Source organism: Spodoptera frugiperda, chromosome 23, assembly GCF_023101765.2.
Source record: "Spodoptera frugiperda isolate SF20-4 chromosome 23, AGI-APGP_CSIRO_Sfru_2.0, whole genome shotgun sequence".
NCBI lineage: Eukaryota > Metazoa > Arthropoda > Insecta > Lepidoptera > Noctuidae > Spodoptera > Spodoptera frugiperda.
In genome coordinates, this window is record NC_064234.1 from 5,081,508 (window position 1) to 5,102,025 (window position 20,518).

Below are 20,518 nucleotides of genomic sequence, written 5' to 3' on the forward strand. Positions count from 1 at the left end.
CAAGGCGAATTAAGTCAAATCTAGAGTACAGTTAGACAGTTTGACTTCGTAAAATGTATTGATCTAAATAACTGGTTAGCTTATCGACAGACAAAATATAAACAAAATGTATAAATAAACATGAGACCTAATAGCGTTAAAAGGTTTTCTTTAGATACTCAATTCATTTAACGATTTTAATATTATTAACTATTTTATGGCTTTGATGTCGTTAAAAACTATTTTAGTCGATGTCGAATCGATATATGTGTGACCTATCTTTTAAATACCTATCATAATTACATCACAGTCTAACCTACTAGACCATTAAAGGATATTAAAATAAATGTTTATTCATGAACACAAAGAATACTTGTACGTATAACGTAGCGTAAACCGTGAAGTAGAACTAATTTTTATATGGAGCAGCGTGTTGTGCGCGGGCGCACCGCGATCCATGGCGGCGCGGGCGCAGTACATTCGCACTGAATAATTACACCAACACTAGCAAATAACCTTCACTTATTATTGTAATGAAGGAAATTGAGCCGACTGTTATATGATAGCAATGAGGCGAGACCATTGTTCTTTTGTAATTAATTTTGTACGTAAAATTTTTTAGTACTAAGTTTGAAAATTTTCCGTGATAAGTAAATGTTATAGCATTATTTCGGGACAAATAAAAATAAACATGACATTTAAAAAAATCATCGATCACACTACATTGTAGGAGTATATAATATATCACTGTATTTTAACCAAACACTTAGGTAAAAAACAAAAAAGTATTTAAAAATACAGGTAGGTAAAGGTACACACAGACACACACACAAAGGAAAAAAACCCAACAGTATTCGCAAAAAAAGAAACAGCAACCGAATGTTTAACGATCCACTCCGTCCCATAGCCATTCATGCAAGGTTTTTTTTTATAATAGGAAATGATTTAAACAAAAATCTGAGGAGATTGGCCCTACAGCGGTCATTGACACCAGCCTCACCTTGAGACGGTAGCATTTATGTTAATTCAAGATGGATTCCATGAAATGTAAATAGGCTTATTGTCAAGCTCGTAATTATTAGCCATGGTACACAAGTGATTATTGAAGTAGGTTAGCACCGAGATAGATTGCTTTATTTATATGTTTTGATTGTAATAAGCAGGTTAGTTGTTATTATGTTGTCATAGAAACTCGATACCTAGTCTAAAGCCCTAAACTGACACTTGAGTCAAGAATAGGAACAAAGATTAAAACTATGTAAGACTTTGTGTAGGGTCAAGGTATCAACAAACTGATGAAAATTGGATCTAAAATATAGCGGCAAAACTCAAAAACTGCTGAACAGGTTTCTATACGATTGTCACCAATAACAATTCGTGTAAAACTTCACACATTCTTTTAGAATCTTCTAGATCCCCATCTCCGATTCTCCAAAAAAGTCAACAAACTTCTAATTCCTCTGTTCAAGGAATCAATGATGGGCGTTGCTGATTGCTTACTATCAGGGTGGATTACCATCTGCTCATTTCCCTTACCATCCCCTAAAAATACAATTTTCATCATTTGTGTGCCATAAGTCCCATGTAATAGGAGGTGAAGCCATATACTGGGCACAATTCCAGACACTGTGCCACTAACTCCTTCGGGGATAAAAGTCGTGACGTTGCCTTTTTTGTATATTTTGTAGCAAAATTAAGACCATATGAACCTGGGTCACATGTCTAGTACACGAAGATATGTAGGCTACACAAGCCGGAGTGAGAGGAGATTTCTAAGAAAGCCTTTGGTTATCAGAGAGCACGCTTGCACTAGATACGTTCACAATAATAGTTTGTAACAGATAACTGTCAAAACATTCGATACACTCTGTAATCGGTATGTCGGTATGTATGTTACCTATTTCTGTCATAGACTGTTTTGTAGATAAGTTTATAATTTACTGAATATAACTGAATCTTTGCTAATATGGTCGTTTCTTTTCTTCTTCTCTAATAATATCTTCTGATTTATTTCTTTGTTTAATCCAAGACGGTTATGCATGGCTCTGAGACGTGCCGGACTTCGGTGTTTTCACGTATCATTCATTCATTCATGCATGTATTTACTTATACTCTAGATTATTGGACTTGCAGCGATTTTGGGTGGATGGGACGGGAACAGGGGTGAAGCCGCTGGCAGAAGCTAGTTTATCCATTAAAAGCCTGATCTCTCAGTCATAAATAAAAAAATATAAGAATATGCTTCCACATAAGAAAGCTATGCTCCCATTTGCGATTTATCTTAAAGAATTAATCTAAAAATTTAATTCAATACCGACAACACGTATATGAAACCTGACCTACCATTTTAGAATACCAATATATTCTTCAGTCGCAAAGAACTATAGAACAAACCTCTGTGTGGCCACTGGTCTTAAAAAAGGGAACTTTTATTGTTCAGAAACTATTAAAATATCATAGAGCCCTATCTTCCTCAGGTTAGATTATACGGATCGAATATGATATATCACGATTTTATTTAAATTCACTACTTCAGTATTAATAGCCTTTGTTTCATGGATATCAAACCCCATGCTAGCCATTAAAATGACTGGCTGATTGAGTTTTTATAAATAAACAAATGGATGTATTTGTAAGTGCAGATTGGATGTGTTAAAAATGTTAATTCGTATTTTGTTTAACATTAATTTTACCTTAAATTTATCGTTTGTAATTTCATGTTTACTAAACAATAACTAAAGTATATGTGCAAGATTCTAATTTACATGTAAGAATAGATTATAGAAACTTTCCTGACTAAATACAAAAGCTGTAAATTCCTTTCCAAAAAATATAAGCTGTTTTGATGGTTCAAGAGAAGGTGTCAGTTACTTAAATTTAATTGACTGTGGTCTCATTTACGACTAAAAAACTTAACCTACTCACTATTATACAGTGTCAGACTCTTACTGACTAAAAACCACCCCGTTCTGCTTTCACTTCTGCTCCGGTAAACCCACAAGGTAGTCCGCAGCTCCAGAACAATTTGAAGTCTAGTCTACGATTTGTACTAAATAGTATTAGTATACGGAGTCTAGAATTGCTGTTGTCTCATATATGACTAAAAAAGTTAACCTATAACTCACTATCATACTTTTAACTATTAGAATTAATGTTACCGTAGTTCAATTTTAAAACGTAGATTAAATAAAAGAAAGGGATTAAAATACACCGTCTTTACTTTCATCGAACGAAACCAAGTTTAGGCGTCACTCACACCGTACTTGTTTCAATAATCCAAGTTCGCTTCTCTCATTATGCGCTCTATCCTGCAACACAGGTTTTGCTACTCGTCCTTCTATAAATAGTTACTTAACAACACATTATAAACAACTTAAACACATCACAACAAATATGCAATCTGCACCTTAACTCTTACAAAATACAGTCGTTATTGCAAAGAGGTTGGTTGTGATATGTGCCCTTCTGGTTCTTGTGGTACAGCACGCACAGTGGCCCACTCGCAAGTAGAAGGAGTGAATTCCTTTCTGCTTGCACTTTCAATGCAGCTTGGTTTATTAGTCGATGCAGAATTAGTTCTCCGAAATTTTACGACAGTACTGCCGAAGTATTTTGGGCCAATTTTACTTTTTAGCGAATGAAACAGTTAGATTTTTGGAAGTACGAAGCAAAATCTTTTTGTTAGACTAAGGACTTGTTTCACAATGTCTGGATAGCCGCTATGTATCAGATAACTTGGAATTAAGAATGTAATTTGTATGCACTATCTGTCACATAAGTTTATCGGGTACATATATGAAGGTGGTGAAACAGGCGCTTAAACGCATGTCCGCTACATACTATATAAGTATATATATGACTTAAGTTGGAGTATACATTTCTAACTTTTATTCCGAATTCTAAATTCAGGTTTCCAAGATTGAATTGGATCGGAAGTAGAAGTAATAAGCGACTCTCGAATTGTAAATTTTAACTGAGACATTTTTGATACCAAAAAAACAAACTTATAATGGTCTCTAACCCAAAAATACATCAAAAGCATACCCAGAACCTTGTTCTTACTAAACTGTGGTAAACAAAAACGAATTCTATTGTTATTACATTAAGTTACAACATCAAACATTTAATTTAAATAGAAAGCCGTATGGTTTTTACACTTCTGGGTTTTCCAAGGCATTATATGGAGGAAAATGGATTACATTCATAAAGGGAGTAAGTAGCTCAATCAAAGAATTACGAGACGACAAAACAAAATTACTTTGAATACGACTTTTGTTAGATTTCCTTTATTCTATTTCCTTCTTTCTTTCTTTCATTCTTTGAAAGTTGGTATAATTGTGTTGCTAAAGCTTTAATGTTAACATAAATGAAAATTTGCGCCGTGGCTGTTAATTGAAATCATTTGTTTTTGTTGCTGAAAATTAAATATATCCAGCTAAGTACTCCCGCGCGGTACTTATCATCCACTCTGCTCAGCTCCTATTAGTCGTAGCGTGGTGTTACGTTTCTTAAAACGAAAATATTTTTTCAAATCGAACTAGTACTTCCAGAGATTAACGCGTTCAAACTAACAAACTAAGTAGGTTCCCTCCACTAGGTGTGATGTATATGTGAACGTTTGTATGTTTGTAAACGCACCTGAAAGGTGAAAAGGAGAAAATGCAAGTGTAGGGCAACGGTTTTAAAAAAGTACATAAAACGGTCTTATGACTGGTATAAAATGAAGGAGCAAATTAACACTATACTTCTTTCTACCTTTCTCGTAGGAGGGGTGATATTATAACCAGATAGACAAACTTTTTTTGACGAAAAACATAAAATGAAATGCAATAAAAGTGCAAGTAACTGGCGTATAATTGGAGTGTAGATAGTACAAATTTTAATAATAATTAACGACGCACAACTTTAATCGTGATGAAATAAATTAAAGTACCATTTTTATGAAACCGTGTGTGAAACTTACTTTAGAAAATAATGGAAACTAAAAATAAACTAAAGTGTTAATAGTTGTAGAAGCTGTTTGTATTTATCTATAACAAGGCTAAATTTTATTTTAATTGGTTATTAACAAACGAGTATTATTTTTCTCATGTATTTTTTATAAACAAAACATTTCACTTGATACCAACTCTACTCACAATAATACAGACTACAGACCCGTGCGTCAGGCCACCACAAATAGGGCCCAGTAGGGCTGCTGTCCGACCCGGAGCTGCGAACTATCTAGCTCGTTACCGGGGCTCCGGCTCGAAGAGCAGGACTAGAAACGGGGTAATTTTTTGTCAGTAAGAGTCTGACTTTCCCTCTCACCTCACCCGAGGCGGAAGAAGACACTGGATGATATTCCACCCTCAAAAAGAAAAGTCACAATAATCTCAATATATAAAAAATAATTACTGTTCGTTAGTCAGTTTGGGTTTGGGTTTGGGTAATCTTCCAGAGAAGGTTTCAAAGATAAGAAAATATGATCACGGCGGTACGAAGTTTGCCAGACTAGCTAGTATAGACTAAAAATAAACTAATTCCATAGCAAACAATGTGTATACTAAGAAAAACAGAACCAAATCAACATGAGTGCCTAAAAAATAACAACATAATGACATGTTATCTATCGGTGGGTCTGGTCTGTACACTCAATAGACGATCCCCGGGAGCCCGAACCGATTAACCGTTCCCCGAACTAATTCTAGTTAAGAAAACATTTCTATCCCCAATCTTGTATCTGATGAGTCTATTATTGAATGCCATTTTGGTCCAAGAAAGAATACAAATGAAAATTGTGATAGGCATGATTTTCCATTGAAAAATTTGACATTTCAAATAAAGTGATTCGACTTATTTTTCTATGCATAAGACAGATTGATAAATTAAGTTCAGATACCAATTTATAAAGAAAATATAATAATATGTGGTTATGTCATAAATATTATTAATTTATTGTTCAATTATTTTTGATGTTATGCCTAACCATGCCAGACTACGACGTAGGCTGCGCGACATGATAAGGCGTCTATCTGTGAGTCTAAACTAGTAGAGCTTTTGTTAGTATATTTACATGAGCAAATCGTTATTTTTAGTTAATTTACTATAAAATGTTTATGCTTCAGAATTCATTAAACTTAATTCGTCTACACTAAGAAACTCTCAACTGATATTTACTATGCTTGGAAAATTCTCATGTTATTCCAAGGTAATTAAATTTCAAAGTACGTATTTTATAGTGCACTCGAGTGGTTTAATAAGCAGCCTAATGATACCGTAAGCACCAAGGTTTTCGTCAAAGAACTATTTGCTCAAGACCGGGAAAGAGCTCCAACGATGTTTGCGAAACCGCCTCTCGCAATGTTCTTAAAACTCTTAATTAACAGACCAAAGAAATTTGAATTAAATAAATGCTTCAAACAGAACTAATTTCGATGAATAAGAATTTTGGAATGATTTCTTTTTTTCGAGTTTCGTGGAGTTTGATAAAACATCGCGAAACTTTGTCGACGGCAAAAGAGTTTCGCTCCTCGAGTACGAAACTCATTATAACTCTCTTTTGTTTTCGTAACGTCACTAAACTTTTAATGGGCGTATTTTGGAAGTTATCCTAGAGTGAACTAAATAATCTAAAAGTTTTATCTAATGTACTTCCTTGTCTAAGGCAGATAAGCCAAAATGTTGCACTGTTTAGAAAGATTTTTCTTATTCGAAAAAATAAATCGAATTTAGAAATAATTTACCTGTATTTGTATGTGGGCGTTTTTTTCCGGGAAGCCAAAAAAGTATGAATGAACAAATAAACGATTTTATTTTTGTATCAATGTAAGTATAAAAATAGTCAGTTTTCTTTTATATGTAAAAAATAAACAATATTTTATTTCAATCACAATATTGAATGAGCGTTAAAAGGACTTATAAAGTAGCCTTTAGATGCTGCCTGGGAAATGAGCACATACGACGTATAACATACGTGATAGATTCAACATTGCTCCTTTGAGAAAAAGCCAAGGAAACATTATTTTCCAGGCTGTCAACTTCTTTTTTTGACTGATTTTTTATAAGAAACGATATTATTTCTAAATAATTTTAGAAATAATATCGTTTCTTATATCAGGTAACCGAAGAAAAGTATAAGCACCAGCGCAATTAAGTATATTTTGAGTAAGAGGGTTTTACTACGAGTTTGTTTTACGTAAATCGTGATCGAAACCGAGAGCAGTTCTGATTGGTTGGTTCATTCGTGCTGGCCAATCAGAGCGCCGAATGCATTCTCGTTTCGTTTTCGTTAAACGTAAAGCAAACTCGTACTAAGGGTACAGACTACTAATTTCATTTCAAAAATCGGAATACCGAATAATACTATCCAATACGAGAATCGGTATCGAACGCTTCTTGCTCAGTAGTTGCACTAAGAAGCAATAAATCAAAACGAAAACGACCAAAATATAAGTACAACGATTAATTTTTCCAAAATCACCCACGTCACAACATCGTGCATTAGACGCACCGTTCAGAATTTCTAATACGCAATCCTGCTTTGATTTTTTCTATCCACGTAACTACTTATTTCTTTTTCTTTGTTCAAAATTTCCACGTATTTCATTTCTATTGGGACCCTTGTCAATTTCATGCTTGTTATTTTTTTTTCTTAATATAAATAATAGTCCTTAAATATCGGCTTTGTATCAAACCCTTATGTACTTTTAACATGTTAAAATAACCCTGTCCGAACCATGAAAGTATTAATAGAGCATGTTTTGGGTTTAGGGAACAGTGAGTAAAGTTCCCTATGAAAAGGAGGATCCGCCGACCAGGTGAAGTGATTGTGCCTATCGGGCTTTCTGCCCAACTGTTTTTTCGTATGGATTTTCTATCCATGTTTATTCGCATGTTGTAAACTTCATAAATATGCGATGTAGGATTTATGACGTCATCCGTTGATTTGTTTGTCGATCCTCAATGTACGACATCTGTCATCTGTCACTTGTCATGTCGCTACATAGGTATGAAAATACATATTGCCGTCAGTACCCTTACTATGAGTTTGCTTTACGTTCAGTGCTCTGATTGGCCGACTCCAATGAACCAACCAATCAGAACGCCGAACGCGCTCTCGTCTTATCATTTATCATTTACTTCCCTCAGGTAATGCTCAATACCCTTACTCTTACTTAAGTAACCAAACCAGAACAGACTTAGAAGAAGAATGCAAGCTAACGGTTATTACTTTTAAATTTAAAAACATTTAAGGATAACTTCTTTCGAAACTGCATTAATGGCTGATTTCCATAAACTGAACATAAAACAGGTTACAAAATGGAGGAATAAAAAATTGCCCTGATGCACTACGGACGTGCCCGACATATTTGTGTAGTAGGTAGGATTATGAATCAGGCCAGGTTAGGTACATTGATTCAAGTTCTGCGTCAGAAGAAAGTCACTAATACAGTGGTTTATAGCAATGACATCAGCATATCAAGCTACCCCGATTTGTTAGACGCATGTTTGACCCTATTTTGCTGTAAAGTTGTCTATTTAGTAACGTATTTTGTTTGGGTTATTTGATGTCATAGGGATCGAGCTACCGGCTTGAGAGATTAGCGCTTAAATAAAAAAAAAAAACACAGCTCACAATCTTGAGACCCGGCAGTACTTACTTGAAATAAGTCATAAGATTATCATTTTCATTTTTATTCCAGAATTACATTAAAAATATCCAAAGATTTCAACCGAAATTTTTATTTCTGTAATTATTTTTTCAACTGTGAGACAGTTTTAATGTGGAGAGTAACTGACAGAAACAGGTCACCGGAAAAACAGCTTTAATCGAATATATTTAAATATCTGAATGCTTCTTCATTTTAACGGATCCATTACCGTTTCGTTCTATTGCATATTTTAATTTAAAAAATCTAATTTGGAACTTCATCACAAATTCAAAAATGGAGTGACCTATTTTTTTACGTCGAAAATTAAAATCATAAATATTGCATTAAATAACTCTCAATATATTTTTAAATGCAGTTTGTCTGTTCTGTCAAACAGTTTCGTTTTACAAAATAACGCCCGCAAGTCTAAAAGTCGTTTAAAAAAGTCGACAAATGACAGTCATGACAGTCCTTACTTCAATTGTCATTCACCTGGATAATAATGCTCAGTGTTGACCTCTAGTTGATTAAAAATACTTTACTTTTTTCCTAATAAAGAACTGAACAAGGTACACCTTATTTAAAAAACTAAACACCTTTATAACAACTAGCATTGGGTTCATAATATTTCATCTTTCCAATCACATTAAGCCTATTTATTATCCCATAGAAGTCTCCATAGCTATCCCGTAACCAGTCCCGGCGCCTTTACAAAACTAAAACCGCATATATAAATATGTTATCGTTGCAAACCGAATTGCTATTGGCTTTTAATGATAATGCATTAAAGAGAAACTACATATTTAAACGAATAATTAACAACCGATTGTAATTAATATGGAAACAACCGTCTTTAAAATGTAGTTGAACTTAAAACAATTGCAATTTGAAACTCCAACTTGCATTTTGTAAAGACATTGCTGTTGATAGCACCCATTTATTATTGTGGCATTTGACCCAATAAAATTCAATATTTTGTAACGAAATGTAGTTTTCCATAAACATTAGTTCAGTGTTTATTTTATGTAATTAATTGAAATACCTTGACATGTTTCACGGTGGAAACATTTTATGGGATTCATGCCTCAAATGTACTACTAATAATATAAGTTGGTTTATGGTTTATCTAAGTAGTTTACATAAACGAATTTGCCTAATAGAGTTCATATTTTAATGTTGTGCACTAATCAATCGTAAGTGAAATTAAGTCTTAATATTTGGTTTAAAAGTAGGTAAGGAAAATGTTTATTTTTTAAGTTTAACGATGGAGTTTCTTGCTCGTTCTTCTCCATTCGAAGCTACACTTTGGAACGAGCAACTTACTTCACTGACAGACAGACTGACGGACAATTCAATTTGACGTTTCAAAAGTGCCTATTACGGATTAATTAATTGAAATAAATGCTTTGACTTTGACATAACAAAGTCAAATAATAGAAGAATATCAATTCTCTTGTTTTATTTTATTTTTTCGTCTCTCCAACATACGTTCAATAAGACAGAGAGAGCGCGAGACTTAATGGCGTCGATGGAAAACTTGTTGTGTTGAACCAACCGATGGTTTTATTTGATTGACTTTAAATAAATAGTATTCTATCCTATATAAATTACATTTTCAATTAATTTCTAATGAAATCAACGCCTTAATCCAAATGGTCTTCTAATAATTCTTAGACGTATAATATATTTATAATAACGGATATTTTAGTCTTAGCAAACGCCAGTTGTCACATTTATTTTGGTTTTTTGGCAATACGCCACGCCATTTAGGCATATGTCAATAGGGATAACAATGTACCTACGTACGTATCGTAACCTAGTTAATCGATAGAATATAAACAAATGATTGGAAGAACACGTCCTATTGGCACGTATAAACACGTAGAACATTGTTCAATAGAGCATTGGAACATATTTTGGTAGGGTCATGGTTGTGTCCTCCTCAAGCGGGTTTATTCCCGTTACGTCGAGAGGAAAGGTTAAAAAAACTGGCTGCATTCCGTGTCATGTTTTATTTGTCTATTGGATGTTACGTCAGGCGGTCGTTAGCCCGCCTCGCCGCGTTTTTACATCGAATCGGGTCAAAAATTTGGGTTGAACTCAACTATATCGGACGTTTGTTCACCTTTCTAGGTCGCGTTCGAAATGTGGACGACTCACTCACACTAAATAAGAAATAAGACGACGCAAGTGTGTGTACTACGATTATGTTTAATATTAGAACTACGGTACGGTACGAGCTGTTGTATAGAAAATATTTGTTTGCTCTACTTGGTATTGGGAAATGGAAGAATGTTCAGTATTTTTGGCTTTGTGATATTTGATTATTATTGACCTAACTTCTTTCGTCTATTAAATAATACCTATACGACTATTTATGAGCATACGATGTATGAATGTGTGTGTTATTGCTTATTTGACGAAATTATTAATGAAATTGATTATCGAACTGTCATAGCCAATCGATTAGTTTATTAAATATCTTTTCTCATTGTAGTTGGCCAATTTTCCATCATTCAGTACATTTGACAACAAATTAAATAGACCAACCTTCCAGTAAGCGGGGTCAAGGCATACCTAAATTCTAAAATTCCCGCTAAAACATTTGTCACTAATAAATTTTGACATTGTAATAAGCGCGCCAATTTTGACGTTGACAGAACTGAGCACATTAATAGTGACATTATAAAATCGACTAAGCTAAACTTGTTTCTTTACTAAATATACATTTGGCAAAGGTGCACGTGTACATACAGCCAAGTGCATTAGTTTTGCATTAAGCCAATGACTCTACAACAATGAACGGTAATAATATCGGACATGTTGTTTAGACTCAAAATTATTTGGCAGTAATCGATAGTGTATTTAAATTTATCGTTGTAGCTCTGTCCTTAAATAGCTTAATCTATTAATCTGTCTTTGAATTTTAGTATTCATGAGGTTTTGATCATTTATTTGAAGCTAATGCTTTAAACGGAATGCTATTTATGGGCTGGACTGGGTAAAGGTGCTTTTCCACCATAATGTGCTACGAAGATGTAATAGCTAAGCTGTGAAACTATGTGACCGTTTCTACTGATACTAAGTTATGTAGTTGTGAGAGGAAGATGCACAGTTCGAATATGCTATGTATCGATAGAAGGAAAGCCATCCATAGCACACATCCATAGCACGCATCTTTCCATATAAAACACAATGCTTAGCTAAATCCGTTTCCACCAGTGCTATGATATTGTGTACCAATGAATATAATTAGTGGAAGCCAAACGCATCCACAGCAACGTAGCATAGCACATTTCTGGTGGAAAAGCACCATAATGGTGTCAGGTCTGCGTAAATGCCAACTAATTTTAAGATCGTGACACTTCTATAAGGAGATTATTCATAACATAATATGACACCTATTCTTTAGTAAATTGATCTGTACCGCTAGGTAATAGAAGGGGTATTAATTCTGGTAAATTTATTAGTATATTATTTGCTGCCTCACTTATAAAAGCCTCTTAAGATACTCGCAATAGAATCTCATATCTCACTTCAACGTCTTATTTACTTTTTTTATGTAAACGAGCAGACGTATCACCTGATGGTAAGCAATCGCCGCCGCCCATGGACACTTGAAACACCAGAGGCGTGACATGTGCATTGCCGACTTTTTGGGGGTTAGGAATTTAAGGGTTGTTGTTCGTGAATTGGGCCTCCGGTAACCTCACTCACACAACGAAATATAACGCAAGCGTTATTTCACGTCGGTTTTCTGTGAGGCCGTGGTATCACTCCGATCGAGCCGGCCCTTTCGTGCCGAAGCATGGCTCTCCCACACTTACTTACTTATAAAAGCCTCTTAAGATACCAGCAATAATAGAATCTCGTATTTCCAATCAGTTGTGTCGATTCACAGTCTTTCATTTACTAAACTTTTCGTATCAACAACATTGATTCAAACAACTTAATTTAGTTACTTTTCCAACCCAGTTCCTGGAAAATATCTCCAACTCTCCAATCGGCATGTATTCACTTACTGACCCAATGATGGACGAGTATGGACTAAAAAGGAAATCCTACTTGTGCCCGCAACCGATACGCGAGACTACCGACGCATTTATTACTACAAATTGTAGCCATTACAATTATTAATGTACTGTTTTAGATCATAACTCATTAGATGGATATATTAGATGTGAATTAAAATAATTGTAATAGTGAATACAGAAGAATTACATTTTTTGAGGGGGGAAAGTTATCCAATGACTCCTCAGACTCTTAGTGACTAAAAAGTACCCCGTTCCTACTCCTGCTTTTCGAGCCGGAGCCCCGGTAAACCCGCTAGGTAGTCCGCAGTTCCGAATCAATAGTAACGGGCATACTTTTAGTTTTTTACTTTAAAATTCAATTCAACTAAAATAAAATAAATTCAATAAAAACATTCAGAAGTTACAACCAAATCCTATTGTTACTGTAGTGTCTCAAAATGTTAGCAAAAAACACTTTCATGTTTGACGCACTTTACCTCTTTCACTCTAGTTTTTTAAATTTCTAAGTATAAGTAGAAGTGAAAGTAGAGCTGACATTTGCAAAGCTTCAAGTCATCTCGTCAATAGACACGGAGACGAAGGAAACCTTGCTTCCTCATCACGAAGTCAAACTTCCAAGAATTCTGTTTGCTGTTTGTTTTTTCCGAAACCAGAAATATCCAAAATCAATTTACTTTAACTTCGAAACTTATTTATTGTATTTTTCTTCTGTAATATTTTCTATCAATACATCATCTCTTGTTTGTTAAACAAAGTCATCGACCTCGTCATGGAAGCCAAACAAAACTTACAAAAATACACAATAATGAACAATTTGAACAACAGCTGCTAAAAAAACATATAAATCATACTTCTTCGTAATAATACAGTGGAAGTAAACTTTCTGATGGATCGATTTGATTTATATGCACAATTGACATTAATTTGGAAGCGCGTGGGTGCGTAGGCGCCGATGTTGGGTCGCTCGTTACCGAACCGACCTTTGCAGGTGTTAATTGCGAAACTTTTTTTGCAAAAAGAATAACCTAAGTGCAGCCATGACACACGGCAAGCTGCAATTTGTATAAAGTAACGTGTCGTTCTGTCATTCATCCTTTGTAGTAAATTATTAGTCTGCATCAACGGTGAGTACAGTGACAAATTACCACTAACTAGTTAATTGATGGCGACTTTGCACAAGGTGGTGGCGTCCTACACGATATTGCAACAATTTTTATTTATATTCACTAGGATTGTCTCAAAGATATATTCAATAAAAGCCCTCTCTGAAGTGTAAACATTACTTTGTGTCGCAGTAAAATGAATGTTGATATTATACATTCCATGTAGGCTTCAGTCCAATTATATCACAACGGACAATTCGCGCTACATGAATGATCAAGGTTCTGGAGTGCATCACATAATAAAGTGGTTCTCAGATCAAAAATATCGATGTTATTCGACATCACCCAGCGGGTCATTGACTCACCATCAAATGGAATGGAGCCTGCGCCTCTGTCGGACAGAGGTCGACTGTCCGAAGATATCGCCGCAAAGGGTACCGCAGACTTCCTTCATTGAGGGTCGGTCGCGAACAATCGCGTGAAAACCCCTTATTATGGTAACGGCTTTTCAAGTTCCACGTGTAAATAGCTTGTTTGTACACAGTTACGACTGTTTGTTGGGTCGTAGAAATGCGAAAATGTTTCTTTGACGTCCGACAGAAATATACAAACGTTTATGTCGCATTGTCCGGCCCGTGATGTGTTCAAGCCAATCAGAAGGCTTTTGTTAGCGTCGGCTTAGGTCTTTCAAAAGGCACAGTCCTATAAACCATCAGCCAAGTACACATTTGTGTGATCAAAAGACCAAACTGCTAGCGTTCCTTTTTTAGCCTCTATTCTCGATATCCAGTCATCACAACGGACCTAAAGTCAAACAGCGTCTTTGTGTTCCATCTGGTACACAAATATTTCCAGATCGTCCATTTAGCAACAATATTCAGCATTTATTAATGTTTGTGTTTTGCCTTGTTTCATTTACATTGCCTTCACCTGACTGAGATTTATTTCTGTTATTAAACCGCCTTTATTGTTATCACTCTCTGAATAATGCGTTTAAAAATAGACTTATAAAAGCATATTTTTTACTAAAAATAAAATACTTTCTTTGGAGCCCGTGTCACTTACAAATAAAATGAAACTGTCTTGTTTGCAAATTAATTTAATGCCAGTAAGAAATGGAATGACACAAATGTGGCAACTAATCCTCTTTACCCAGTGTGTCATAACAGTTCTTACAAATTATTTACATCTGCACTGTCACGTTTATTAAAATAAGAAAAAGTATTTACTTCTGCCAGTCAGTGGTGCAGTGCATTAATCAGCTGACTTGGAATTTCACGCGTTGCGCCCGCGCGTCCCGCTACTGAAAGTTTTACGCTGTATTTTTATTTCCAACTTCGTATTGCATCGTATTTTTGTCTCAAATGAAAGAAAACGTCCGTTTCCAATGAATTTTAATCAACGACGAAAAATTTTACGTAGTTATTTCTGAATTACGTCAACAGAAAACGAACTTAATATAATTTTAAAATGCTTCTGTTGCACGATGTTACTTAAACTGATATAAATGTTGATGCATTTTGTTAGGAAAATACTTCAAAATATCCATTACTTAAACACTGTGAAACAGATCCTATGAATGTAACATCAATGAGTTGTTTACGTATCTCTAAATAACACCAATTAAATCGTATCAGACTTTTTTCTTGATATAATTCCAAGCATTTTATGCTCGAGGTTTTCCCCTAAGTGTTTCTGGCAATGATCGGGCGCCGGCGGAAGTTAGGATTGGCATCCCGGGCGACCACCTCTCGCAAACAAACCCATCTTTGTCTGGTCTTTAAACAGCTCTTTGACTACAGACTTCATTACTACACGACACGTTTCAAGAAATTATTCTAATTGATCTTTTTTGTCCAAATGAATGGGTTTATCTGTAACTTAATATACTTTTGGTTTTTTTTTTAATTTAATTTGATATAATCATCGTCTTTTTCTTTTATATCTTTAGGGTTGTTTGTCTCATCAATAGTATTTTATGTATTTGTTTTGGTTTTACCAATTAATTTTTTAATAACGTTTTACTCATTCACTTACTATTTCTGTTTTATATTTCGCACAAAATTTGTGAATTTCCTCTGATTTCCTCAGTTTTTATAGTACGTCATGTCCAATTTTAAACTTCATATTCTGCACGTCAAATTCAGAATCATCAGCCGGCTCCAATAAAAGAACAAATTTGTTTTCGCTAAAAGTTGACGTACTGTGACGACTCCCCGTTGATGAGGCCGGTTCTCTTTTTGGTATCATTAATTTCTGCAATGTCACTTTTAATTGCCGCAAGCCCGCTCTAAACATCATACAACACCTATTTTTTATTCCACTCATTGGATGTTCCTTTTAAATGTTTAGAAATAGAAAGGTCAATGTGTGTAGCTCATCATTGAATATCTTATGACAGTGTTTTCGTGAGCAGTGTTCCATGACAACGGCAACGTACGTGTAGTGCAACCTTGAGCCAGTCTCACATAGAGTCGAGTAGCGACTACTCGACTAGTATTTCTCTTCAGTGACGCCCTCACTACGCCTGCTATTATTAAACGAGTTCATTGGAACATCTATTTGCGCAATTTGTAGCATCGCATCTACAACATTTCGATGACCTTACTGTGACTGCACGGACTGCATAATGCAGTGATATTATTGTGTGTTGTATAAGTACACGGCGCACACTGCATCGAAGTTGATTTCACTAATTGACCATTGATCTCCATTTCAAACACTTTATCAATATAGTCAGTTGAACCCAGGCTTCCTAGAACTCGTCGTATCTCTTTCCTATAAATATAGATTACTAATTTTAAAACTACAAGTTTCCAAGTTTCACGGGCTTGTTTTTCAATTTCCCAGCCTTGTTTCGGACACGCTACACTACAGTCACACTTGTTCGAATTTTTAGTAAGTACAGGGGCGCCTCGAAGGAGTGTGCGTGGCGCATGCGCTCTCGGTGTTTCTACACGCGCTGTCCATTCACTGCGCAACCGATGCGTCCAGTGGGGCACCGCAATGCTTTTGTTCAGGTTAATATTCAGGTTGACAGACTGGCTCGCGTCTTGGACGGGCTCGATGAGATTTTAAAGTCAAATTGGGTATGAAACTTTAAAATATGTTTGGATCTGGTGTGGTGGGTTGGCGGCGCGGTGTGTCGGTGTAGCGCGGCTCTGTGTCGGCTTGTCGGCGCGGTGCGAGTGTGCGCGGGTGCGCGTGTGGTGGTGAGCCGAGGCTCGTCGCGGCGCGCCCGTCAGTCGGCGGCGGCGAGTCACGCGCGTCGTCTCGTACAGCTCTCTCCGCATTGCGCTGCATTTCGCGCAGCACACCTGCCACCGTTCAGGCTTTGCCGGCTCTCACGCTCTCGAGCGTGGAGGTCGCGTCGACCTCGCGCCTCGCAGTTTCGGTCCTCCGCGGTTTCACCTCGCGCGCCGACTGATGCCCGCGTCGTCCACTCCACTGCAGCGGTAGCCGCGGTACTATTGAAACGTCTGTGCTGGTGCGTGCCGTGACTCCGGCTGGCCCCAGGCCGCCGCGTGCTGTGACAGTGAAATCGTGAGTCTCGCAGTATCGTGCGGATGTGCAGTGATGGATGAGTAGACAGAGGCCAGTGTGTGCGCGGACCACCACCGACTCGTCTGTATTTCTGGCTAAGTGCGAAAGCGGGTCGTCAAAATTGAGCCCAAACTGTATCTAGGTAGGTATCGTGACTTATGACGGATGGATAAAGTAGTGTAGCCAGTGAGAGCTGCTGGCAGACCAACGTTGAATATTTATAGCATGCAAGTTTGAAAGTTGTTGTGGGTAAGAGGACGGTCGGCTGCAGTCGGCTCCGAATGACAGGGACGCTCAGCTGATTTGTTTTCTCACGCAGCAACACCTCACATCAATTGAGCTCGTTGTGGCCAATTATGATGGCATTTGTTCCTCGTGATTTAGTGATTATGTAGGTATAATGCATTCAGCGTTATTTGATCGTAGTGCGTGGAACAGAGAGAGTCGACAGCGGTCATCACGACACAGGATACACGTGTTAGTGTTGCGCTACTGTGTACAGCATTGCAATTACACAAATATTTTAACTCCCCACAGGATGCTTTCTCTCTTAGTTAGCTGCTCGTTATCCTAGTTTCATTCATTTGTACTTACTGATGACATTTTTGTCGGTTGAATTTGGAAGTTTAATCTCTTCATACATGCTTTATAACAATTTCAAATTATCCTTCTGCGGAATATTTACAAAACTGCTGTTCGTGGAATTATTCTAAAAATAGAGATTGTATTTGGAACACGGCGAACACACGCACCTTTCAAATATTTCATTGAACTTCGCAACCTACCTACCCACTATATTTAGCTGTATGGAAATTAAATATGCAATAAGTGTACGATATTGCACAACGTAGATCGGAGAGGTATTTAAATAAATTTCACAGTTTGTTTGATTCGCTACCTAATATTGGACTTAGGTCAACAACTTGCAACGTAAATAGCTTAGTCTTTGCAAATTGAATTAGTAAAGCCAAGTCCATTGCAATGGAATTATACTAATGCCTTCATTGGATAAACGGATCGCTTGCACAAACACCAATGTTTCTGAAGTAAATCCGACTCAAAGGACCAGATGAAATACTTTGATAATGAAATGTTAGAACGTAGAGAAAAATTTGTGGAAAATTCTTATTAGATCTAATAGTTCTAATGGAACTAAAGATAAGGTTGTTGCAGATATTGAAGAAAATGGCCCCAGTTACTATATTTTACAAAACAATCCAACTGATGAAATTCTCTCAATTTCATCTACAATTAAAATTTTGATATCAAATAATCCAACTTGGATTTGAGCTTGAAATTAAAACAATTTTGCTGTAAGGCTATTGAGTTCGACTGCGGGTATTGTTTGTTTCTGATTATAATTATTTTGAAATACTTGCTTTTCTGTTGCTTCTATAACTTTTTCTTTGTTCCAAATATTAAATCTCTAAGATTCGATTTCGAATTTGAAGAGGCTCTGATTTTGTTTAGATAGAAAAGGTGATTTTGTATAGTGATTGCTCGGTATATTTTTTCTAAATATGTGATTACGATACGGTATAAATCAAATCAAAAGTCCGTCTGGCGTTGGCTATAGTTCAAAGAGTAGATAAAAATGTGCCAATATGAGAAGCAGGACAAGGCCGCGCCCTCATTCTCTGCGCGGGAAAACTGTGGATCGCGTAATAAACTCTCAATTGTGAATTCATACACGTCTGTAAAGTAACATGATATTTTCTACTCTTTGATCGAAAGTAAGTTTTGATTGTAAAGTTAAAGATTTCGCCTCTAATAATGGGAGCTTCACGGTTGCTCAGATACGAATAGGCGATGGTGAATTGACCTTGCGTAAAAGTTCATTGTGACGATACATTAGCTGCGACCTTTGTTTTGTCACCCGCGTGAGTGTCCTCTAACATTCACACCCTAATTTGCATAACTATACAAATTGTTAATTATATTATCTAACTCGATAAATTAACGAGGCAAGCAGAAGAACCATAGACGAACGTAAAGTTCAGAAGCCAAGACAAAAAAAAATTGAAATGAATGTTGCGTGCGTCACAAAGAGGAAATCATTAATATTATTTTCCTTGTTTAAATATAATTATCTCGATACAAACAAACCGTGTTTGAACCAGACAAAACACAAGGCAGTAAGCAAGCCTCAAACACATCAGATCAAATATTTGAGGAGCGGGAGCCAATAATCGTTGAGTTTAGCTTCTTCTAGTCGCACTGAAATCTCAAGTACATTGCACTGACACTCATTATCACTTAGAAGCGTCAGGGCCGTCAGTTGCTTGTGTCAACAGCGGCCGATTGCAGGTGCCTGAGAGGTCGTTCACCCCGCACGCCGCCGATATTCGGATACTATACCACCCATACTTATAGCGAGCTATACGATAACGGGCCTCAGTCGGACGCGCGACGGTCGACACGTGTCGCGCTGGAAACAAAAGGGAATTCGAGGCATGTCGCCCAACACAACCGACTTGATCACTAATTTGATGTCGCGAATTGATTTTAAGATTTATTGCTTGGTGTCTTTTTTGGTCCTTTGTGTTAAAACTTCAGTCACGAAACCAAAAAGAATGCAAATGTATATTGTTTTTACTCTTATCTGAAATCGTGATACAAATCTGCCTCAATACAAGTTTCTGCAAACATAGAGACCTAATAACTTACTTCTAGCTATCTCCCCTCTATCATATCATTCCGATTTGATCGATTGCTCAAGCGGAATGGAAAGTTTGAATTCGATTGTAAAAGCAATGCACTGGGGGACATTTGACCAACACTCGGGGCACAATCGGGCATTGCGTATCGCACGTCCGTCGTAGGGAACAGGGGACAAATCTGGGACAGAAGCCCGGTTATTTCGGTACTTGAATTGGGGCGGCACGTTAAAACATCGGGGTTTCCGAGTCGTGGGTACGATGAAAACAAATAGTTACACGCCACACCTGAGTGGGCGTTTTTATGTCACTCGATCCTCGACTCTATGCCGGGGGCGTAGGAGTGAGTGACAAAGTCGACGCCACCACGCCGACACTCGACTTATATTAATGGTCGAAATCATAAGACATTGTCGGGCCACTAGGATGGATTAGACATAGTAACTTTTTTACGTTGAGGCCTGATTGGATCATTTTTTCTTTGGAGTAAGAATTTTGTTTCTTAAGTATGCCATAAGCGATGAGGTCATTTGTGAACTTCCAGCGTGGTTTTGTTCAGTAATTGTCTA

At 36.6% G+C, this 20,518-nt stretch overlaps 1 protein-coding gene across 2 annotated transcripts in view; it reads left to right on the forward strand.

Moving 5' to 3' along the window:
- Nucleotides 1–20,518, forward strand: part of LOC118267067 (ecdysone receptor) — a 261,409-nt gene that overhangs the window by 65,696 nt on the left and 175,195 nt on the right. Inside the window, exon 1 of one of the 2 annotated variants that reach the window (XM_035580824.2) lies at nucleotides 16,961–17,434. The exons of the other annotated variant lie outside the window; for it this stretch is intronic. The gene's annotated coding sequence lies outside the window, so the exon portion shown is untranslated. Of the gene's footprint in view, nucleotides 1–16,960; nucleotides 17,435–20,518 lie in introns of those variants that run through there. 2 annotated transcript variants of the gene reach the window in all.